Here is a 22698-nt window from a genome sequence, read left to right as displayed (position 1 = left end):
GCCATAAAAACGTTTTGTATTTGCTTTTTAAGTCACCTCCAAGTATTTCAGTGCAGAAAACTTTTTGATAAGATCATTGCACTGAGCTGTGGGAGCACCTACACCTCCTAAGCGCCAGCCGGGGCTCTTGCAGATGGAGATGGCTCTTGTGGGATGGTTGAACTCCATGATCTTTTTCCAACTTTAATGAGTTTATTAGATGAGCAGGATCACATGAACCGCCTTGCCAAGGTCACCAGGACAGGCTGACAGGATGGAAATATTCCCTGACTCCAGAGGAAACCCAAACTTGCCGAACCCAGCTGCTGAGTGACAGCCTGACATTGGTTAATATTCTATGGAATCCCTGCTTATCCTCCTTCCTCTCTCTCCATCCCTCTTTTTCAGCAGGGGCCACATGGACCAGGACAACTCAGTGTGGTGGGTTTGGTATTTCAGGGCTTCAATCTGTTACAGGGACACCTTGGGACCAACATCCAGATGTTCTCAATCTCATCTTTCCCTTTTTGTTTCTGCCTCCCTGTCTCAGCCAGATGGACCTCGGCTCCTCATCCCTTCAAGCTGTGGGCAATGAGCCAAAGGGGAACTTCTTTTTTTCTTCCATCTACAATTTCCTACAGTAAATAAGAAAAGAAAGTGGAAAACCTTTGTAGGAAGTCCCAGGCTGCTGAGGCTGTTTAAATGGGTTCAGAGCTCAGGCATGAGGCAGATTAATCACAAAGCAGACACGTTGAGCCAGCACAGGAGATGACATTTGAGGGTTTATGTAGGGAAGAAGGATTAACTGAGGGACGGGACTGGGAACAGAGGAAACCTGAGCATGAACCACCAGGTACAGGAGGGTTGGGAGGTGGCGGCACTGAGACTATTCAACAAAATTAAGCACGGCCTTGAAAAGTATTTTGTTTGCATGAACACTGCGATCTCATTCTAATGTGCTTGCAAGAAATCGTGATGATTAACTGGATCATTTCCATGTCCTGCTCCAAGCGTGGTACTTGAGGAAAGGGCTGTTGCTGCCCGAGCTGCAAACAGGGGTGTCAGCCCCTCGGAAGGAGCTGCAGGGAGGCAGGACGGGGTGGTGAGCAGGAGGTGTTAGGGAGAGGAGCAGAGCAGGTGACAGCCCCTGCGCCCCCAGAACGGGTCCCGTTCCTCGGGTATCACTTTACAGACGCCGGCCCCTGGTTTAACAAAAGCGGGCTGCAGGAGGAGGCTGCTGCCGAGGATAACGAGGCCTTTTCACGCGGCGTTAACGCTCCAGAATGGTCCATCTTTGCTCAATGGCCCTTTTCCCTAAAATTACATCCATCGCCGTGCTTTCTGCACCGGGAGAGCTGTGCAGCACCAACAGCCTCTGGAACGAGCCCCGGGTCCCTCCGCTGCCTCTCGGCGCCTGCGGGGCTGCAGGGAGAGCCGAGAAAAGCGAGGAAAGAGGGGCAGAGCTGCGGCTGCCCCGGCACAGCCTCGCTGCTCGAGGATGCTGCAGCGCCCTGCCCAGAGCTGGCTCCTCCCTGAGGCTTCACTCACTCCTGACTGCCAGCAATGCTCCCCTGCAGAGCTTCAGCCCCAAGTATTTGTTCTCTTGGGGCTGGGAGCTGTCACTCAGAGCGCCCAACAGCTGCTTCCCACATGTTCTGTTTCTACACAAATTTATTACCCGTGAAAAAGCAAAAGGAGGGGTTTGCTCCCACCTACAAGCAGGCAGGTTCCCAACCTGTGTCGGTAGTGAGTGTTTCCTGTTGGGGATGGAGACGAGCTGTCAGTGGGATTTTATCTGGTGCTGAAAATCTGGAGTGGCCTTGAACAGCCGCCGAACTGGGGAGCCTCGGGCACGAGGTCCTGCTGCCTTCCAGGGAGACACCACGATGCTCTGGAAGCATCCAGGAAGATCCAGGAAGGATCAGCTTCTCAGAGACAAATACCCAGAATTCCAAAGCCAAAAGGGGTGGTTTCCAGCTGTGTGTCTTCCCAAAACCCTCCCAGTCAATCCCTGACTCTCTGAGTCTCGCAGCATCCCTAACTGGTTCTGCCATTGATTTACTGCTCAATTCCTGAGCGGTTTGGAGAGTTTTTTCCCCAGCCTAAACACTACTTATTTGAAGTAGAAATTGAATCTGATGGGAAAGCTTCTTTTAATTTGCAAAACCAGAGAAGGTTAAAAGGGACAGAGAAAAAACAACCTCTAAAAACAACCTCCTCAAACCTCTGACTGGAAGTTTGGGTACAAGAGCAGTTCCTGTGCTGATTTAAAGAAAAGAAAACAGACCCAGAGCCACCTCCCCAGCCCCACAGAGACTCCCAAAGGCCCCAGTGCAGGGCATTGGGGTCTGGCTCAGGGGGTCACAGGGCAGATGCTGACCAGCCTTTGTTGTTGCTCTGTGTTCCCTCACCCACAGCTCCAAAGCAGAGATTCATTTTAGAGAATAAAGAAAGATGATGTTTGTAATGATTGTTTTGTGCAGAATAATTCTAATTATTCTAATAGGATTATTATCTATTAGTATTGTTTATTAATTTATCTATTAGTAACAGATTATTCTAATAGGAGAACAGAAAGAAAAGGATAACATATAAAATTCAGCTTTCCTCCAGCTCCTGCCCAGAGCCCTGCAGGCACCAGACAAGTGTTCCCTGCACTGGCAGAGGGAAGTGGAAAAGCTTCCACTTCTAGCACTGGATGTTTTATCACAGCTTTTCACCTGTTAGGCCAAGCTCAAGGCAGGGCTCTGACCTTCACAGCGTTTGACTGAACGTTAAAGCAAGACACATTTCCAGTCAAATAATGAGCAAATCCCCACAGGCCGGGAGAGCACAAGGCAGGAGGCACGAGGAGAGTCTGTGCAGGGAGGGGTGAGCCAGGTCTGGGCAGGACTGGGAGGAGCAGCTCCCACACCATCCCTGCTCCTGGGAGCAGCTCCCACACCATCCCTGCTCCTGGGAGCAGCTCCCACACCATCCCTGCCCTGGGAACAGCTCCCACACCATCCCTGCTCCTGGGAGCAGCTCCCACACCATCCCTGCTCCTGGGAGCTGCTCCCACACCATCCCTGCTCCTGGGAACAGCTCCCACACCATCCCTGCTCCTGGGAGCTGCTCCCACACCATCCCTGCTCCTGGGAACAGCTCCCACACCATCCCTGCTCCTGGGAGCTGCTCCCACACCATCCCTGCTCCTGGGAACAGCTCCCACACCATCCCTGCTCCTGGGAGCTGCTCCCACACCATCCCTGCTCCTGGGAACAGCTCCCACACCATCCCTGCTCTTGGGAGCTGCTCCCACACCATCCCTGCTCCTGGGAACAGCTCCCACACCATCCCTGCTCCTGGGAACAGCTCCCACACCATCCCTGCTCCTGGGAACAGCTCCCACACCATCCCTGCTCCTGGGAGCAGCTCCCACACCATCCCTGCTCTTGGGAGCTGCTCCCACACCATCCCTGCTCCTGGGAGCTGCTCCCACACCATCCCTGCTCCTGGGAGCTGCTCCCACACCATCCCTGCTCCTGGGAGCTGCTCCCACACCATCCCTGCTCCTGGGAGCAGCTCCCACACCATCCCTGCTCCTGGGAACAGCTCCCACACCATCCCTGCTCCTGGGAGCAGCTCCCACACCATCCCTGCTCCTGGGAGCTGCTCCCACACCATCCCTGCCCTGGGAGCTGCTCCCACACCATCCCTGCCCTGGGAACAGCTCCCACACCATCCCTGCTCCTGGGAGCTGCTCCCACACCATCCCTGCCCTGGGAACAGCTCCCACACCATCCTGCTCCTGGGAGCTGCTCCCACACCATCCCTGCTCCTGGGAGCAGCTCCCACACCATCCCTGCCCTGGGAGCTGCTCCCACACCATCCCTGCCCTGGGAGCTGCTCCCACACCATCCCTGCCCTGGGAACAGCTCCCACACCATCCCTGCTCCTGGGAGCAGCTCCCACACCATCCCTGCTCCTGGGAACAGCTCCCACACCATCCCTGCCCTGGGAGCAGCTCCCACACCATCCCTGCTCCTGGGAGCTGCTCCCACACCATCCCTGCTCCTGAGAGCTGCTCCCACACCATCCCTGCTCTTGGGAGCAGCTCCCACACCATCCCTGCTCCTGGGAGCTGCTCCCACACCATCCCTGCTCCTCTGCCCCCCGGCCCCTCACCCCCAGCACAGCCCCACGGCTGTGGGACCCCCCCCATATCCCATCCCCCCCAGTGCACCCCCGTGACAGCAGCACCGTGTCAGCTGTCACCACCTCAGCAGGCTGGAACTGGGTTAGATTAAATCTGGTGGACCAGATTTTGGTCACCTTACAAACAACAACAACCCCCCCTTTCCCTCACAGCCCTCCCACACACACATCTGCCATGCTGAAACTGGAAAATTAAATCACTTTTCCACTCCGCTGGCAGGAGCCAGCCCATAACTCATGAGAACAACCGTGGTTTAAACAAATTAACCCCTTCAGCAGAGCAGCCGAGGGCAGAGGGAGGGGCGCCGGGGGCTTGCTCAGCCGGGTCTGTCCTGCTCTGGGGACAGCAGAGGGGAGGGACGGCTGGGCTGGCACAATGGGAGAAACAGCAAAGCAAAGCAGAGCAGGCACTTCCATGAGGACAAGGTGACAGAGAGACCTCCCCAGCTGGGCCGAGGGTGCTCCAGGAGGTGCTGGGTCAGAGCTGGGAGGGGACAGGCAGAGCCTTCCACTCAAGAGAAAAGAGCTTAAGCTCCCCGTTTGTGGGATAGTTAGTGGCAAAGAGATTAAAGGTCTTTCAGGGAACTGCAAACATTAATTCCTCTCCATGCTCAAGTGCTGCTTTCTCCGCCATTCAGAAATCTCGGGCTGCGAACAGGCTGACTCCGCCTGGGATCCAATCCGGGTGCCAGTGAGGCCCAGGGACCGGGGCTCGGAATGTCCTGTCCCGTGCAAGAGGGGACCTTTTTCCTTCTGAGAGAAGCTCCCTCATGCAGCCCCCCTGTCACTGCGGGGTTAAACTGGCACGGAGGCGCATTTCCAGAGGGATAAGGTGCCCTCAGCTAGCAGAGCTATTCCGGTATTTAAGTGCACCCCTGTGCAGCTCTCTCTGAGCATCCTCCTGCAGGAATCGGCTCTTCCTCAGGCCACCTCTTTCCAGCCTCAACTCTACCGTAACTTCAGGGGTTTTTACTGAAGTGTAACGATTTGGATAAAGGATGGAGGCAGAGCCCAGAGGAAGGTGTGAAGGATGTGAGTGGTACCTGGTGCCCGGAGCAGCAGTGTGGCTGTGAGCAGGCCCCAGGGTGTGAGTGGGATCGATTCCTGCCCCTCACAGATCCACGACAATCCGTGCATTATTCAGCAGAGCCTCGGCTGCCTTTCCATTTAATCTATGTGAAAATTGGATTTATGGCACAGGAGTAAGAGCTATCTGAACATGGCCCATAAAACTGGAAGAATCATATTTTTCTCTTCAGCAAGCAACTTTTAACAGCTCTGCTGGGTGCTTATTTGCAGTCACCAGGCAAAAATTTTCTCTCTGCTGTTTACGACCCTTTTACTCATTCCTGAGGCAGAGGGGGGTGGTTTGGAGCGTGGTGCCAGCGATGCTCCAGTTCCTGGGTGTTATTTGCTCCGGGGACTCTTTGATATGTAGTCCTGGCTGCACTAATGTCCCCATTAGTCCTGATTGCCTCGGCGGGGGGCGGCGGTGGAAACGACTTCGGTAACAAAGTGCCTCGGCAGATCCTTCTTCAGCCTTTGATATTCCCTTTGTAACATTTCCCTCATCTTTCTCAAGATATCGGTTTGACTTTGAAGCGATTTCCATTTCTGTGGTTGTCATTACTTTGTGTTTCTGCTGGATTGTCGGATGTTTCCTGCGGGGAGCGAGGGGCCGCCGAAGAGGCTCCCTTTGTGTCCGGTCCCTTGAGCGCTGGAGCACGATCGGAAAGGCGGGGAAAGGCAGGAGTGACCCCTCACAGGCTGCGAGGGGCCGCTCAAAGCTGCTGCAAGGAAAAACTAAGAGCAAAAATATATATGCGGGAGTATATATATAGATACATACATATATACACACATATATATACATATATACACACACATACATATATATACATATATATATAAGTAAAATCACAGTGAGAGACGGGCTGGGGACTAAAGGGGTTCAACACTCATAAAGCATGGAGGGAGGTCAATAAAAAAAGGTTTTTATAAAATTAAATTAAAATTGGATACTGGCCTATTCAATATTCATCCGTCCAGGTGTTTATTCACACATTTTGGAAGGCTGAGCTGAAATGAATGGAGATTTCCTGGTGACATTTCTTACAATTCCTGTTTGTGGGTAGGCTGAAACAACGAAGAGATTTGGTTGGTTGGTTGTTTCTCTGTGAAACAATGTAGAAAGTGGAATGGCAAAGTGAAAATGAGGAGCAAAAGGTTCTTCGGAGGGCTCTGCCCCCTCGGAGGGAAGAGCGGCAGTTTCATCCCCTGCCGCAACCTCTGCTTCACCAGCACATCACAGCTGCTGCCTCCTCCGTCCTGGGCAGCCACGGGAAGCGCATTTAAAGCACCCAGCAAGGAGAGAAAACCTTCCTGAGCGGTTCTCTGACCTGGGACGGTCACTGTGCGAGCCAGGTGTCCCCGGGCTGTCCTGTGCAGGGCAAGGAGCTGCTCTTCACTGAGCCCTGTGGGTCGCTCCTAACTCGGGTATTCCATTATTCCATTCTAGGATAACCTGGGAGAATTCGGAGATGATCGAAAGGGCCGTAACGAGGCTCCTGCTGCTCCTCACCCCAGAGAAACCAGAGCTCCCTGCACATCCCAGCTGCCAGCCAAGGGTCGCCCAGGCCGGGTTTGCCCTTCCCAGCTCTGTTTCACTGCCGGCACTGCTCTGGAACACGGAGCCAAGCGCGGCTTTGTGGTGCTTACCTGCTCCTGCGCTTCAAAGGCCGCAGGCGCTGCTCCCCAGCACGCTCATCCCTCCCAGAGAAAGGAGAGCAGGGCTGGAAAAGAAATGAGCACAAAGGGAAGCGCAGCAGCAGCAACCTGCAAACACCTGCAAGCCCACGGAGCACAGCGCCGAGCACGGGGTCACCCCACCTTTGGTTCACAGTGACCCAAGGGCTGCTCAGCCCTGAGCCCGTGTGGCTCCACCAAATCACCTCCAAAATCCCCCTCTCCATCTCCAGCACCTGCTGGGATCCCTCCTGGAGCCCTGAGGGGCTGGGACGGAATGGAACGGGACGGGACGGGACGGGATGGGGAGCACATGTTGCTGCAAGCTCAGCCCGTGGGGAGGTCCAGGGGGAGGAAAGGCTGTTCCTGCCTGGAGCTCCCGGGCTGTGGAGCCGCTGTTTTTGTGCTTTGACAGGATGCAGATAAGAAGGGCATCGAATCTGAATCTTATGCTAATAAGAACATCTGTGTACTTAAATCAGCACTGAGCAGCTGGTACATTTAAAACAGCCCCCAGCATGTCTAAACACTCTGTAAATACAGAGTTAATATCTCCTGAGATCAATTTATCATTAATAAGTTATAAAACCAGGATTTGATGCACACTGAAATAAAAATAGCCTACTCTTTCCTGCCATTTTTTCTGACCCCAGCGCTGGGGTGTGTGAGGAACAGACTGAGCTGCACAGGCTGAGGGCTCAGGGCTGGCCCCGGCCACTGCAGAGCTGCACTGGTCACCAGGCTGGACGGGGCTTGGAGCAGCCTGGTCTGGTGGAAGGTGTCCCTGCCCAGGGCAGGGGTGGCACAAGATGAGCTTTAAGGTCCCTTCCAGCCCAAACCAGTCTGGGATTTGATTCTATGCAGACACCTCTAAAATTGTCCAACATTGGCCTTTCCTCAGCCTGCCCAGTGTTCCTAAATAGGCTACGGACCTATGCTAAGGACCTGCATGTCCCCCAAAAGACTCCTGAGAGCATCTGAACTTAGTTTGAGCACTTTAGAACACCACCTACTAAGCTGTGAAAATTAGAGCTGGTGGCTCTAATGCCTTTTCCTCTGTTGTGAGCAGGGATTTGACATATATATTCTGTACTTCTCTTTTTAAGCCTCCTGGATCCACAGACAGAGCCTGCCTCATTAAAAGTGTATTTTATGCATCCTGTAAGCTCAGGGGATCTGTGTAATTCCAGGTAGCAGCCAGGGTGTGCAGGTGGCATTTTGATCGATGCTGTGTGCAGCTGTAAAACCAAGATACTCCTCTGCACACTTGGAGGGGTTGTTTCTTCCTTCCTGCTCCTCTCTTCCTGGAACACTTTTATCTCACTCCAGTAAGTGCCAGCAACCCTCACAAACCGAAGTCCATGAGTGAACCTTATCAGCCCCGTTTCCCCGCACAGCTCCCGGCTTCCGCGGGGATCCCGTCTGCAGAGATGAGCACTCCTGTCACGGCCAGGGGTACTCACGGGTGTCCTCATCCCACGGGGCTTGGGGCACAGGAGACATGTCTGGGAAAGGCTCCCCAGAGAGGGGATTGTGTTTTATTTATTGTGTTTTTTCACAGTCCTCAGCCCTGATGTGCTCCAAGAGGCAAGCGCACACCGAATTTGTCATTTTGTCTGGCTTCACCCTGCCTGCAGAAGGGATCTGACACCCAGGGTGCACCAAAGCCCAGGTCATTAAGTTGGATTCTGATCTAAAGCAGTCTCAGGTAAGAAACTTCAGACCAAGACTGAAGATACCAGAGCCCCCAGATCAGGTGCAGCAAAATGCCAGCTCTGCCCTGCTGCCACTGCCTGGAGCAGCTGTGAGTGCTGAAACGCTGTCCAGGAGGGACAAAAGGTCTTTATCACTATAAACCCAATATCTCTTGGGAAGGGAGAGTTTTCCACTCCCCTGCACACCTCCTCTGCCAGAGCAGAACTGGGATTCCAGGGGTTCTGTGTTAACACCTTTCCCTCATTAATGCAGGTGCCTGTTGGACCTGCTGGGAAGGAGACACCAGGAGCTCTGGCCCTGCTCCCTTGGGGCTGAGCCCCCCAGGTACAGCCCCACTGCTCTGGACAGAGCAGGGATTCTCCAGCAAACTGTGAGGGAAGGGTGGGAAATCAGCCTTTCCCAGCAAGCTGGGAGGGTGTAAACAAGCATGAGCACGGCACTTATTTTTTCCAAGCAGTATGAATAGCAAAATGAATGACATTTTCCTGGCCAGAAGCAAGCAACATTTCTTGATGTATTGGGATGCCATAAGCTGAAAATTTGTTGTATAGTAAAGTGCATTTAACATTTACTCTCTCTCCTGCTCTATCACTGCTGAACTGTCAATAACTCCCCCTCTTCACACACTATTTCTGCTGGGGATTTGAAAGTTTCTGCAACATTAGGAGAGATTTTACCTTGACAGCAGATGGGAAGGAGTCCAAACCCCCCAAATAGTAACCTTGTCCTTATCCCTTCTGTCCATGGGATATTTCTGGACTGCCTGGCAGCAGTGTCTGGCTGAACTGGTTTCCACACTTCTGGAGCAGGTCCAGGCTGGCCAAGAGCAAGGGATGGCAGGTGCTGTGACTGAGGCACCGTCTGTCCTGGGAGGAAAAGGGTTAATCCAAAATCACACCCTGGCCCTCACAGCAGTTCTGCCTGACTGAAAGTCTTGACCCAAGTAATAATGAAAATCCACTAAAATTATTTCTAATTCTTCTGAAGTATAAAAACAATTGCAGTATGTAAAATCATAAAGCTTTTGGTAAAATAAACCAAAGAAAGGGGAGCTTAACTTTCTGGTGAGAAAACCATCATTTTAGCTAAGCTTAGTGCAGTTTTTCAAAATACTTTAAGTACTTACTGGAGTGCTGACCACGAGAAAATGATTTGGTGCTGAATTCCTGGCCATTTGGTCATTTCTGGCCCTTCCCAGCAGCTGGCCATGGCTCCAGACACCACTGTGAGCCACCAGCCCACAGCCACCCAGAGGGCCAAACCCTGGGGCAAGGAACTCGGAGAGGAAACCAAGCCATTACACCTGTCAATTACAGGGGGCACCAGCCCTTTTTAATGAATCTGCTCCAGGAAAAACCAGGCAGGATGGATCCCATCCCTGTGCCCGAGCAGAGAGCACTGGGCAGAGCTCGTCCTCCCTCAGCCAAGCAGCGGTGGGCAGCAGCCCAACACGCGAGCTACTGCAGAAGCACCAGTAGAACTGTCTTGCTCTTAAGGAAAACGTTTCCCAGATCTCCCCAGCGCCATTTTCAACACTTGTGATTTTTTTCTGCTTCTGAGGAGCTTTGTGCTCTGCCAAGCGCAGCTCACGCAGCTCCTGGCTCTGCACTTGGGTTCCTGGCGCTGGGGCGTGACACTGCCCGGTGCCACTCGTGCTGCCGCCTTCTCCTGGGGCACTGTGCTCCTCAGCAGAGCAATTCAAACCTGAAATGCAGTGCAGGAGTTCTGGGGTGGCTGCAGGGTGAGGGTGCTGCTCACATCTGGATATGCTCGCCCTCAGCAGCTCCCGGCTGGACAGCCAAGCACAAGAGGCTCAGGAGGAAAGAACGAGCAGAAATACACATTGCCTGTGGTAAAATCCAGTTTAAGGAGATGGGAATGCCTTGCTGGCCTCCACCGGCTCGCTCTACACCACATCCTCTCACAAAAACAGAAAATGGGTTTCTGGAGCTCAGGATCTGAGTGGTGCCAGTGCAGCCCCAAGCGATGCCCAGTCACCGAGCACCACATTTTATAGCACAGGGATATCCTGCACATCCCCCCAGGGATATCCCTGCACAGCCCTCCCGGATCACCAGCCTACCCCTCATAGCCAGCCTTCCCCAGCCCGGCCTCTTCCAAACTCATCAAACGACACTTTCAGGAGAACTTTGTCCTGCAGGACTCACAAATGCACAGCCTGGGGACCCACAATCATCCCCCAGCCAGGAACCCTCACTCCCTTCCCTGATAAAGTCACTGCACTTTTAAGGTTCTCGAGATTTAACTCAAGCATGTTCCTGGGGGGCTGGCAGGACAGAAGAGAAATAAAGAAATCAATCACTTGATGAGAGACAGGCTTGAACCAGTGCCAGAACCGAAATTCTGGGAAGGGAGCATTTCAACATTGATTAGAAAGGTGTGTTTGTGTCAGATGTTTACAAGCCTGGGTTCCCAGCACTGCCTCCAGCAGGCTCGGGGACCTTCCCCAGGTGCAGAGGCTGTTCTTGTACAAAGCTGTCTCCAGAAGCATTCCAGAGGAATTCCATCCCCCTCTGCAGTGAGAACACCCTTCACATCCTGGGGTGGCCGAGCAGAGACACCCAGAGCCTGTGGGGCCGCTCAGCCCAGCGAACCTTTTAAGCTTCTGTTCACCCTTTGTGGACTTTGGGGTTCCCCTCCCTCCTCACAGCATCTGAGCTGCTCAGTGACCTGAGGACAACGCAGAGAACAGGCGACAGCTGGTGAGAGCCACGGAAACATCGAGGCTGGCAGAGCCCTCTGAGAGCATCGAGTCCAACCACCCCCGCCCTGCCAGGGCCACCACTGCCCCGCGTCCCCAAGCGCCACGGCCACACCTGAAATCTCTCTCTTGGGGAAGGGATTTTATTCCCACAGAAGTGTGGGCTCCCTGAGCAGCACCAGTCAGAAACATTTCCAAGAGCACACCAGATTAATCCATTTCCTGGTGAATTGCACAGGTCGGCCCTCAGAAAGCGTGACCGAAGGGCCAAGAGTTGCTTCCCTCCCTTCCTCTCCTGTGCCAGCCGCTCATTCAATCCACTTGCAGCTGCACTGAGTATAACTTAAAATACTCTATTGTTTATTTAATCTAGTATCTTCAATCCCCAGTTCAATTTTTAATCATCACAATTACTGAAACAGGCAGTTCAGACTCAGAAAAAATTAATTTTTCCCTCCAATCTCAGTTGTATCTCTGAGAGGTTGTTTGCAGCCTTAATTAAAATCCATACACCAAAACTACCATTTCCCCACTAAAAGCAACATCAGTGTAAATAAAATCAGTAGAAGCCCCTACCTTTCAGCACCTCATTGATTGTTTTACTCAAGACAATTTAAGAATACTTTAATTCCCCCATCAGAATGGGAATGACCATGGGATAAATCCCTCTGAGTGGAGGGTCAGTCCCTCCCAGCCTGGGCTCTTCTCTCTGACTCCAAAAGCAAATCCCTAACGCTGCACGTTTCAGGAAAACAAACCAGGAGAGAGGCAGGATCAATAGCTAAATAAGAAACAGGTCAACTCATTACTTTTAATATTTTACTCATTGACAAAAGGTATTGACTTCCATTGATGTTCTACAATATGTGTTTAAAGAGCAGATGATGCTTTACAGAAATATTTGGAGTGCACTAAGAAAAAGAACAATTACCCCCATGACAGAAAATCTATTTTTGTTTGCCATCATTTTTCATTAGGAGGAGCATTCACAGCAAAAAAATGATGCATCAAGAGGCAGAGGTTCTTTCTGAGCTCCCAATTTGTGTACTTAGAGAGCAGCTCTACAGAATTTAATTGCAAATACTGGATTTCTGCAGATTTATCGATCACCTTTATGGGATTTAATCTGAAGTTACATCTGTGCTACGGAATTCACAACCAGATAGAGACGATGATTTTGTACTGGATGTTACAGACTTTTGAAAAAACCTGCAAAATGCTTTTCTGTTTCTTTTGAATTTCATAAGTTTCATTCCCAAATAAATTCAGTGGCACTGATCACAAACCACCCACACAAACAGCACTGTTTAAGCAACATTACCCAGGCTGTAAGAGCTGCACAGAGATCTCAGCTGCACTTGCAGCTATTCCTGCCCACCTGGGACTCTGGCTGAGCCATTCCTTCAGGTAACACTTTCTGAAAGCACTTAGGGTTTCAAAAGAGGGTTTAGGACTTGACCCACATTTTCAAATTAATTCAGAGATAAAGTTTTAAAAAACTCTACCATACTTGGAGTGCCTGAATTTTTATAGTCACTGGTTATTAACTCTTCCCTTACATGTAGGACACAGGGAATGGCTTCCCACTGCCAGAGGGCAGGGCTGGATGGGGTATTGGGAGGAAATCCTTCCCTGGGAGGGTGGGCAGGCCCTGGCACAGGGTGCCCAGAGCAGCTGGGGCTGCCCCTGGATCCCTGGCAGTGCCCAAGGCCAGGCTGGACACTGGGGCTGGGAGCAGCCTGGGACAGTGGGAGGTGTCCCTGACATGGCAGGAGAAACAGAATTATCAGAGTACTGGTCTTTTTTAAGGCAGAAATTTTTATCCTACATTTTTTCCCTCCCTGGAAAAATGAAGTGAAACCAGTCCACAGCAGTAATTAAGTCCTATTTCTTCCATTTCTTTTCCAACAGATGTGTTCTACAAATGGAGCTTGCCTTTGTTTTGTCATGTCCTAATAGATTCCAGAGGAAATTTAATAATTTTCTTCTATCCTGAGTGACTCAGTGGTGCAAAATAGATGTTAAACAAGGAAAGAACAATTTATTTATCTGCTCTTGTGCTCCCTTTGCTTTCATTTGCATGTCAGCTGTTTGGCTAAATGGTGGGATGGGGAGGACGTGAACACTGCTCTCGCCTTGTTCTGCTGATGTAATGACAATGGGAGGATTATTTCTTAATTTTCAGTGTGGTAAGTGGGTAATTATTGTCCAATTAGACTTGCTATTAACCTCTCTGTATCTCATTTTGCTATCCATAAAACAAGAATAACAGCACTTCCCACTCTCTCTGGGATTCTGCGGAGATTTATTGGTTAATGTAGGGAGAGCACAATGGAAATGAAAAGCTCTGCACATTGATGAGGACAGGATTATTAATAAAGAATCATCATTAACGTGGTTGTAGCTTTGGGGATTTGGGGTGGGAGTTGATCCTGGCAATGGGGTGCACCCCTGAGGGATCTCCTGTGGGCCTTGGAGCCTGAGCAGTTGGGCGGGGAATCCAGAAAATGGGGTCTAACGGAATGCAAAGTCAGGTTTAATTGGTGCACATGCAGATGTACCTTTTCCTTAAGTATTCCCCTGAATTGGTCCTGAAAGAAAAATTACATTAATTGGGATAAAAGTCTTCTTAAACTCTTCCTCCCTCAACCCACCATACCTGAGCACGTTCCTGGTGGCACATCTTATCTGTGACGTGCTGGTTCTGCAGAGGGGAGCTCTCAGGGGACAAAGGGGACACCTGGAGAGGTCACCTGTGTCACTGGCCACAGCAGAACTGGGGCTGGGCAGTCACCCAGAGCCACCCCTGGCTCCTCCTGCAGGAGCAGCTCCCATGGTGGGCACAGACCAGGCTCCGTGTCCAGCCAGGACACACTGCCCAGCCCGCTCGGTGACAGGGACACTCCTGAGCTGTGCTGCTGCTGTGTGGGGAGGGAGCTGCCCCTCTGCAGGGCACAGCAATGGTCCCCATGGCCTGTCCAGGCTCCTGCTGGGCAGCACGAGGCTCTGTCTGAGACTGTGGCTTTATATCAGTCGGGGATAATTTAATTAAAGACTGTACCAACTGATGCATGGGAAGACACCAGTAATGAGAGTATTGTATCCACTAAGGAATAAAGGCATCTTCAGAAACGTTCTCTCTGCAGCTCAGTTCTCATGTAAGCGTCTGGAAGGGTTCCAGTTGTCCCTGTTGCTGCTTCTCCCATCTGTCCCTCCGAGCAGCACCAAACACGGCGCTGCTCGTGTGGGTCTGTGCACAGGGACACGGACACGGACACCCCACAGAGCCCCAGGGTGGTGTCACACCCCCCTCACCCTCCGGCACAGCTCAGTCACTCCCTCGGTGCCAGGGCACGGTCGGGCAGGCACCAAGCCCAAACCAGTGCTGGGTATCGAGGGACAGCAGCAGGAGCGGGGACACCTCGTCCCTGACGCCCAGGGGTGCTGCTGTGCTGGTGGAGTTCCTGGGCTGTGTCCCAGAACTGCGGGCACTCCCTGAAGGTTTGTGGCTCACTGTGTCCCATGGACTGAGAAGAGCTGGAATTTGCACCGTCCACACAAAGCCTCAAGCGGTGCTGTCTCTTTGAGTAAAACAAAGAATGAGCATTACCTGGGTGCTCTTCAGCCCTGCCTGGCCCACAGAGAAGTGTCCAGCTGACCTGTGGCCATAATCTCTAAAGAAAGAAAATGGTGGGTCAATAACTCCCTTCTCATGATTACCCTACCAACAACTCTTCCAGCAAAGCTCCCCGGATGCCAGGCTGGAGCCAAGCGCTTCTCCAGCACAGGAGATTCATGTGGTGTCACATGGAGGTGTAGCAATAATGTGTTAATGAGTTATTGATTTTTTAAATTAAATTTCACTGGTATCACATTTCCAACCTGAATGAATGCATCATTAAAACAATTAATAGCACGGTGATGGGGGGAACTGACCGAAATTCCAGCGGCAAACCCAGAGCCTCAGCTGGGTCAGGCTCCAAGGGAGGCTGGAGGGCACCAGAGTGGCACAGCTGGGCTGTGTGTGCCTGAGCAGGAGAAGAAAAGGAGGAGATGAATTAAAAAAGAGGAGGGAGAAAATGAGAAAAAAAGAAGAGGAGGAACAGGACCCCAGACCCAAATGTGCCATCAAAGGGCCAGACCACCCAATTAAAGCTGCAGAGCTCAGCCAGAGGGGCCCAGAACAGGGCAAATCAACCAGTTCTAGGTGGGACCAAAGGCCTGTTGGTCAAGGGTTATTTAGGCTTTTCCTGAGGTCTGCAGGCAAAGCCTGGCCCAGTGCTGGGTGCCAGAGCAGAGTGCGGACACTGCACTCCCATCGCCCCCATCCTTCCTTCCCCTTCGCACTCAGAACAAGCAATCATCCTTCCCAGGACACTGAAATGAAGGAATTTGATTCTCCTCCTGCTGATCATTCCCATTTGAAGAGCATCCTCCTGGAGCAGCAGGCAGTTATTGCCCTTCTCCCTCCCACACACGCCAAGAACAGCCCCCACTTGCGCGAGTGGAAAATGGCACATTAATTTACAAGAGTTCTAACTTGGCAAATAATTGCTTAGGACAGAAAACACAGACCAGCCATCTCAGCTGAAAACCTGGTATTTTTAAGCACACCATAAAAAACCCTAAGAGAAAGTCAATGTTACATCTAGTGTGAATAATACTAAACAAGGAAAAAATACAGAGCTGGGATCCTCATTTCAGCCCAGCTCCTGAAACTGAGGAGAAATAGAGTGTTCAGGTAGAACGGGGATTTTTAAAGATAGTTTTTGAGAGGGGTTGTTGGGATTTTTTAAAAGATCACATGATTTTTTTCTGAAGAGGAAAGTCAATTGAAGCTCTCTCCCTTAGGATGGCCATAGGGGTACAGGGCTGGTTACTGATGCTCATCAAGTTCCACCCCTTCCACAGGGTTTAATTTTATCTAAAACCTCACTCACCAGCTGTTTTTAGCTGAAGTGATTCTTGTGGTCACACGTGTCTGGGGCAAACATCAGACTCACCCAATCAAGACATTCTGTGGCTTTTTCCCAGCTTCCTTCTGAACTTTTAACCCTGCAAGAACAGTAAAATAAGAAATTCTGAATTCTTCCACTATAAACCAAAGATAGAAATGTCCCAGCTGAAATCACTGCCCCTGGAGGTGCCCAAGGAAGGGCTGGAGGTGGCACTCAGAGCTCTGGGCTGGGGACAAGGTGGGCATGGGACACAGGTTGGACTCGGTGGGCTGGGAGGCCTTTTCCAGCCTCAGTGACTCTGGGGTTCTGAGGAACTGAGCACTGGCCAGGAGGACAATTCCCAGCCTGCCCCACCTCCAGGAGGATGTTTTACTTTTCCCTGCGGTGTGACAGTGCCTGGCCTGTCACAGCACTGATGTGACACTGGTGAGGCTGGTGGCTCGTGGGGACAGGGTACAGGCAAGCTGGGCACTTCGGGGTGGGGAAAAACCTGAAAATGACTCTTAGGGTTGATACAAAACTCAGCTTAAAAGCTCTTTTATTTAAACAAGTTGCCACTGCTAAGAACATTATGTCTTTCTCAGGGAAAAACAAAACTGTTGTCTCATTTTAAAACGAGTGCTTCCTTTAGGGCTAATTAAGCTGACAAATAACACTTGCAAAGATTGAGCAGTTTAACTGATGACAACGCAGCGCTGCCGGAACCCTGGAGAGGAGCAATCGCTGCTGTGCACAGCTGGGAAAATTACTGTGTCCCCTCTGTATCACGACATTGAATGAGGGAAAAATAATACCTCATTAATCTTCCTAATGAACCTCTTCTAAACAAGACAATTCACAATTTTATGGTACACATGGGGTTGCTGTGGAGATTTGCTGAGCTGCCTCCCAGGCTGCATCGGAGGGTGCCAAAGCCAGCGGCAGCGGGCAGCAGGACACTCATCCCCAGCCCGGGGTCACCCCGCCCGCAGCTCCAGTCCCAGAATCCCAGCATGGGTTGGGTTGGGAGCGACCTTAAAGTCCATCCCATCCCACCCCTGCCATGGCAGGGACACCTTCCACTGTCCCAGGCTGCTCCAAGCCCCAATGTCCAGCCTGGCCTTGGGCACTGCCAGGGATCCAGGGGCAGCCACAGCTGCTCTGGGCAAGAGGTGCTGCCTCAAGCCCGGGGTGGGGTTGGCATCCTTTGGAGGGATGGCTTTAGCTGCTGTAATTATTGGATGGAAGATGCAATCCAAGTAGGACAAGGTGACAGATGGGAGAGATGTTGGGTTTGGGGGTGTCTGGGCTGGAGCTGTGAATCCCGAGGAAAACCTTCTCACCCCTCTGGCCACACTGACCCAGCAACCCTGGACACCTCTGGGAAGGGAGAGCTGAGAGTGTCAGAACGATCCTGCTCACACATCACATTCCCCACACGAGAGGGAGCTGGTGCCTGACACCCCCCAGGCAGGAGGGACAGGCTGCGCTGCAGGGTGACGTTAATTACTGTTAATCTCACACCATCGCAATAATCTTCTTACAGTCACAATTAAAGATTGAGGTCCCAGCCTTTGCTATTTGTATGTTTGTTTAATACTGGCTCAATAGGACTCATCACTATCTTTGAAGGTTTGGGGTTTGTGCAGCCCCAAACAGGAAGGTGCCTCCACACAGCACAGAAGTGCGGGGACTTCCAAAACCTTCTTCAGGCTGTCAGTGAAGTCCCAAACCTGCAGTGCTCCCAGCCCACATGGCACTTTCCCTCTCTTTTGGCACAGAGTTTGAGAAGAATTCTGATAAAATCTCAATACTGAGCAGTGCAGCAAACCCTCAGGCATCCATGGAGCTTCTGGATTTCTAAATAAAAAATATTATTTACATAAAATTCCTAAAGAAAGGGAAGCCATCAGGGAACATCTGTGTGGGTATTTCCTTCCTAGAGGAATTACAAGCCTTCATCTCAGAGGCTCTGAAGTGTGTGATAGGGCTGGTTCTGGCAGGGCTCTTGGATCCTCAGGGGTGACCACGAATGCCATGAGGACACAGGGACCCTTCGGCCCTCAGTGTGGCTGGGGGCGGTCAGTGCCTGCAGGGCTGGGACAGCCTCACTCCTGGTGCAGGCCCCGACAGCACAGATGGTCTGACAGCCCTTGATGAGCCTCCATCCACTGCTCCTGATCCCCTTAAATCATCTACAGACACATTTCCATCTCAGCTTTTTACAGCCTAGGGAGTCCCATGGGAATAAAAAAGGATAAAGCAGCACCAAGTTATGTTTCTGTTTTCCTTTTCCATGATGGAAACACAGACATCACATCAAACAACACTAACTAAATGCACCACCGCAAATATCCACCAATTTCAATTTCATTGAAATGTTTCAATGCCGTAATTTCATACACTCCTCTTTTTGTATTTAAGGCTGTTTCTTTCAGACAAGAGCTCAGAGCCCACAGTGTTCAGTGTGTGCTGGAGTCAGCAGTGAACCCATAGAGGAGCTGAAAAAACACACCCTCAAGTTCCCTGCGATCCAGTGACCTGACCTCCAAATCCCAAACCGAGGCAGCTTTGCTGCACTCCTGTGCTGCATTCCTGTGCTGCACCCTGTGCTGCACCCTGTGCTGCACCCCTGTGCTGCATTCCTGTGCTGCATTCCTGTGCTCCATTCCTGTGCTGCATTCCTGTGCTGCACTCCTGTGCTCCATTCCTGTGCGGCATTCCTGTGCTGCACCCTGTGCTGCATTCCTGTGCTCCATTCCTGTGCTGCATTCCTGTGCTCCATTCCTGTGCTGCACTCCTGTGCTGCACCCTGTGCTCCATTCCTGTGCTCCATTCCTGTGCTGCACTCCTGTGCTCCATTCCTGTGCTGCACCCTGTGCTCCATTCCTGTGCTCCATTCCTGTGCTGCACCCTGTGCTCCATTCCTGTGCTGCACTCCTGTGCTGCATTCCTGTGCTCCATTCCTGTGCTCCATTCCTGTGCTGCACCCTGTGCTCCATTCCTGTGCTGCACTCCTGTGCTGCACCCTGTGCTCCATTCCTGTGCTGCATTCCTGTGCTGCATTCCTGTGCTGCATTCCTGTGCTGCACCCTGTGCTGCATTCCTGTGCTGCACCCTGTGCTCCATTCCTGTGCTGCATTCCTGTGCTGCATTCCTGTGCTGCATTCCTGTGCTGCACCCTGTGCTGCATTCCTGTGCTCCATTCCTGTGCTGCACTCCTGTGCTGCACCCTGTGCTCCATTCCTGTGCTCCATTCCTGTGCTGCATTCCTGTGCTGCATTCCTGTGCTGCACCCTGTGCTGCATTCCTGTGCTGCACCCTGTGCTCCATTCCTGTGCTGCACCCTGTGCTCCATTCCTGTGCTCCATTCCTGTGCTGCATTCCTGTGCTCCATTCCTGTGCTCCATTCCTGTGCTCCATTCCTGTGCTGCATTCCTGTGCTGCACCCTGTGCTCCATTCCTGTGCTCCATTCCTGTGCTCCATTCCTGTGCTCCATTCCTGTGCTGCATTCCTGTGCTGCACCCTGTGCTCCATTCCTGTGCTGCACTCCTGTGCTGCATTCCTGTGCTGCACCCTGTGCTGCATTCCTGTGCTCCATTCCTGTGCTCCATTCCTGTGCTGCATTCCTGTGCTCCATTCCTGTGCTGCATTCCTGTGCTCCATTCCTGTGCTGCATTCCTGTGCTCCATTCCTGTGCTGCATTCCTGTGCTGCACTCCTGTGCTGCATTCCTGTGCTGCACCCTGTGCTCCATTCCTGTGCTGCATTCCTGTGCTCCATTCCTGTGCTGCACCCTGTGCTGCATTCCTGTGCTCCATTCCTGTGCTGCATTCCTGTGCTCCATTCCTGTGCTGCACCCTGTGCTGCATTCCTGTGCTCCATTCCTGTGCTCCATTCCTGTGCTGCATTCCTGTGCTGCACCCTGTGCTGCATTCCTGTGCTGCATTCCTGTGCTCCATTCCTGTGCTCCATTCCTGTGCTCCATTCCTGTTCTGCACTCCTGTGCTCCATTCCTGTGCTGCATTCCTGTGCTCCATTCCTGTGCTGCACCCTGTGCTGCTTTCCTGTGCTGCATTCCTGTGCTGCATTCCTGTGCTCCATTCCTGTGCTCCATTCCTGTGCTGCACTCCTGTGCTGCATTCCTGTGCTGCATTCCTGTGCTGAACCCTGTGCTGCATTCCTGTGCTGCACCCTGTGCTGCTTTCCTGTGCTGCACCCTGTGCTCCATTCCTGTGCTCCATTCCTGTGCTGCACCCTGTGCTGCATTCCTGTGCTGCACCCTGTGCTGCTTTCCTGTGCTGAACCCTGTGCTCCATTCCTGTGCTGCACCCTGTGCTCCATTCCTGTGCTCCATTCCTGTGCTCCATTCCTGTGCTGCACCCTGTGCTCCATTCCTGTGCTGCACTCCTGTGCTCCATTCCTGTGCTCCATTCCTGTGCTCCATTCCTGTGCTGCACCCTGTGCTCCATTCCTGTGCTCCATTCCTGTGCTCCATTCCTGTGCTGCACCCTGTGCTCCATTCCTGTGCTCCATTCCTGTGCTGCATTCCTGTGCTCCATTCCTGTGCTGCACCCTGTGCTCCATTCCTGTGCTGCATTCCTGTGCTCCATTCCTGTGCTCCATTCCTGTGCTGAACCCTGTGCTCCATTCCTGTGCTGCACCCTGTGCTGCATTCCTGTGCTGAACCCTGTGCTCCATTCCTGTGCTGCACCCTGTGCTCCATTCCTGTGCTCCATTCCTGTGCTGCACTCCTGTGCTGCATTCCTGTGCTCCATTCCTGTGCTGCACCCTGTGCTCCATTCCTGTGCTCCATTCCTGTGCTGCACTCCTGTGCTCCATTCCTGTGCTCCATTCCTGTGCTGCATTCCTGTGCTCCATTCCTGTGCTCCATTCCTGTGCTGCACCCTGTGCTCCATTCCTGTGCTCCATTCCTGTGCTGCACCCTGTGCTCCATTCCTGTGCTCCATTCCTGTGCTGCATTCCTGTGCCCCATTCCTGTGCTCCATTCCTGTGCTGCATTCCTGTGCTCCATTCCTGTGCTCCATTCCCGTGCCAGCTGCTCGCCTGCCCGAGCCAGAGCACCGACCATTTCTGTAACTGGCAGCAGCAGTGAATGGTTCCCTGTGGTGCATTTCCAGTTTACTGCCGTTTCTGTCCGTGCTCAGCAGGACGATCAGGGCTGGGAGCCCATCTGGCCCCAAGGCCCCTCTGCAGTGGCTCCCGGGGTGTTGGGGTCCCCAGCACCTCCCTGTCCCTGCCTGGCCCCGGCCTCGTGTGGCTCCAGCCATGCCCAGCAGAAATGGGAATATTGAGCTCATCCCATGAGGTTTTGGGCAATTTCCAGAGAATTCTGCCTCCAGCAGAGCTCACAGAAACACATGAAAACCATTTCCTGGTGGTCCAGACCACGGTGACACGGTACCAGAACTATGAAATCTCCTGCAGAGCAGCCAAAACCTTTGTTCCATACAAGAACCTCATAACCACAAACTCCCTTCCACAATTTTCTTTAAGGGTTAAGACAATGAACTCTGTGACCATTTTCCTTGCCCATCAACACAGCATTGAAAGCCCTGGCTCTGGAGAGCATTTCGGGGTGTGTCAAACAAGAAGCAGGCTTCAACTTCAGAGCCTTCCACTTGTGTAAAATTGCCTTCCACATGAGAAGTGTCCATTCAGAGCAAGGGTTTATCCCTTTCTCCACCCCTAATTCCTTGTCACAGAGCCCCACAGAGCTGAGGGTGGAGGGAAATTCAGCTCGGGGAATTCAGCCACCCCCAGGTGGCCCCACCAGCCCCGATGGCCAAGCCGCCTCTGGCACTGACCAGTCTGGCTTTGTTTGCTCCAACACTGCCACCCCCTCTTAGCTCTTCCCTAACACAATCTTGTTATCTTTGGGCCTTGCATGGCTTTTTAATGATCATTATTATTCATATAGCACCATGCACGCAGACAAATTTAATCATGTTGTTTATATGAGCAAACCTGATCGACTAATGGAGAAATTACACATTTTGTTCCCACTGTTGGCACAAACGCAATTTCTTTTCTCACTCTCATTAACACAGTTAATGTTTATAAAACTCTGATGGTGCTGGAGATGAAAGTGTTTTCTCCAAAGAACAGGTAAACCACAAACACTAACTAGAGTTCCTCCCACCCCAATACTGCAATAAATGTGTCTCAATCCCATGATGAAATGAATGAGGAAAGTAGCCAAAGAATCAAGTCCAGATTAATCATATTTGATGAAGAGCTATTGGAAAGCACAGGAAAAAATCCTACAGAAAGACAAAAAAAAAAAAAAAAAAAAGAAAAAGAAATTGCTGAAAAACACAAACCTTCAGCCAAAATATGGAACCCAGTCCTTGTGCAAGAGGAGGGAGCCAACAAAGAGGT

The 22698-nt window shown here is 51.9% G+C and overlaps 1 long non-coding RNA gene across 1 annotated transcript; it reads right to left on the bottom strand.

The window, feature by feature from the left end:
- Window positions 1–13064: 13064 nt before the first annotated feature.
- On the bottom strand, window positions 13065–16383 carry LOC125333812. Its single transcript, XR_007206976.1, has 3 exons — window positions 16300–16383; window positions 15296–15387; window positions 13065–15033 (listed from the first exon to the last, which is right to left on the bottom strand). It is a non-coding gene; the product is annotated as an uncharacterized LOC125333812 (long non-coding RNA).
- Window positions 16384–22698: the final 6315 nt, after the last annotated feature.

The sequence above is a fragment of the Corvus hawaiiensis genome, chromosome 15 (assembly GCF_020740725.1).
Source record: "Corvus hawaiiensis isolate bCorHaw1 chromosome 15, bCorHaw1.pri.cur, whole genome shotgun sequence".
Lineage (NCBI taxonomy): Eukaryota > Metazoa > Chordata > Aves > Passeriformes > Corvidae > Corvus > Corvus hawaiiensis.
Note: the sequence above shows the minus strand (reverse complement) of the source record. Positions and strands in the feature narration are given on the sequence as shown.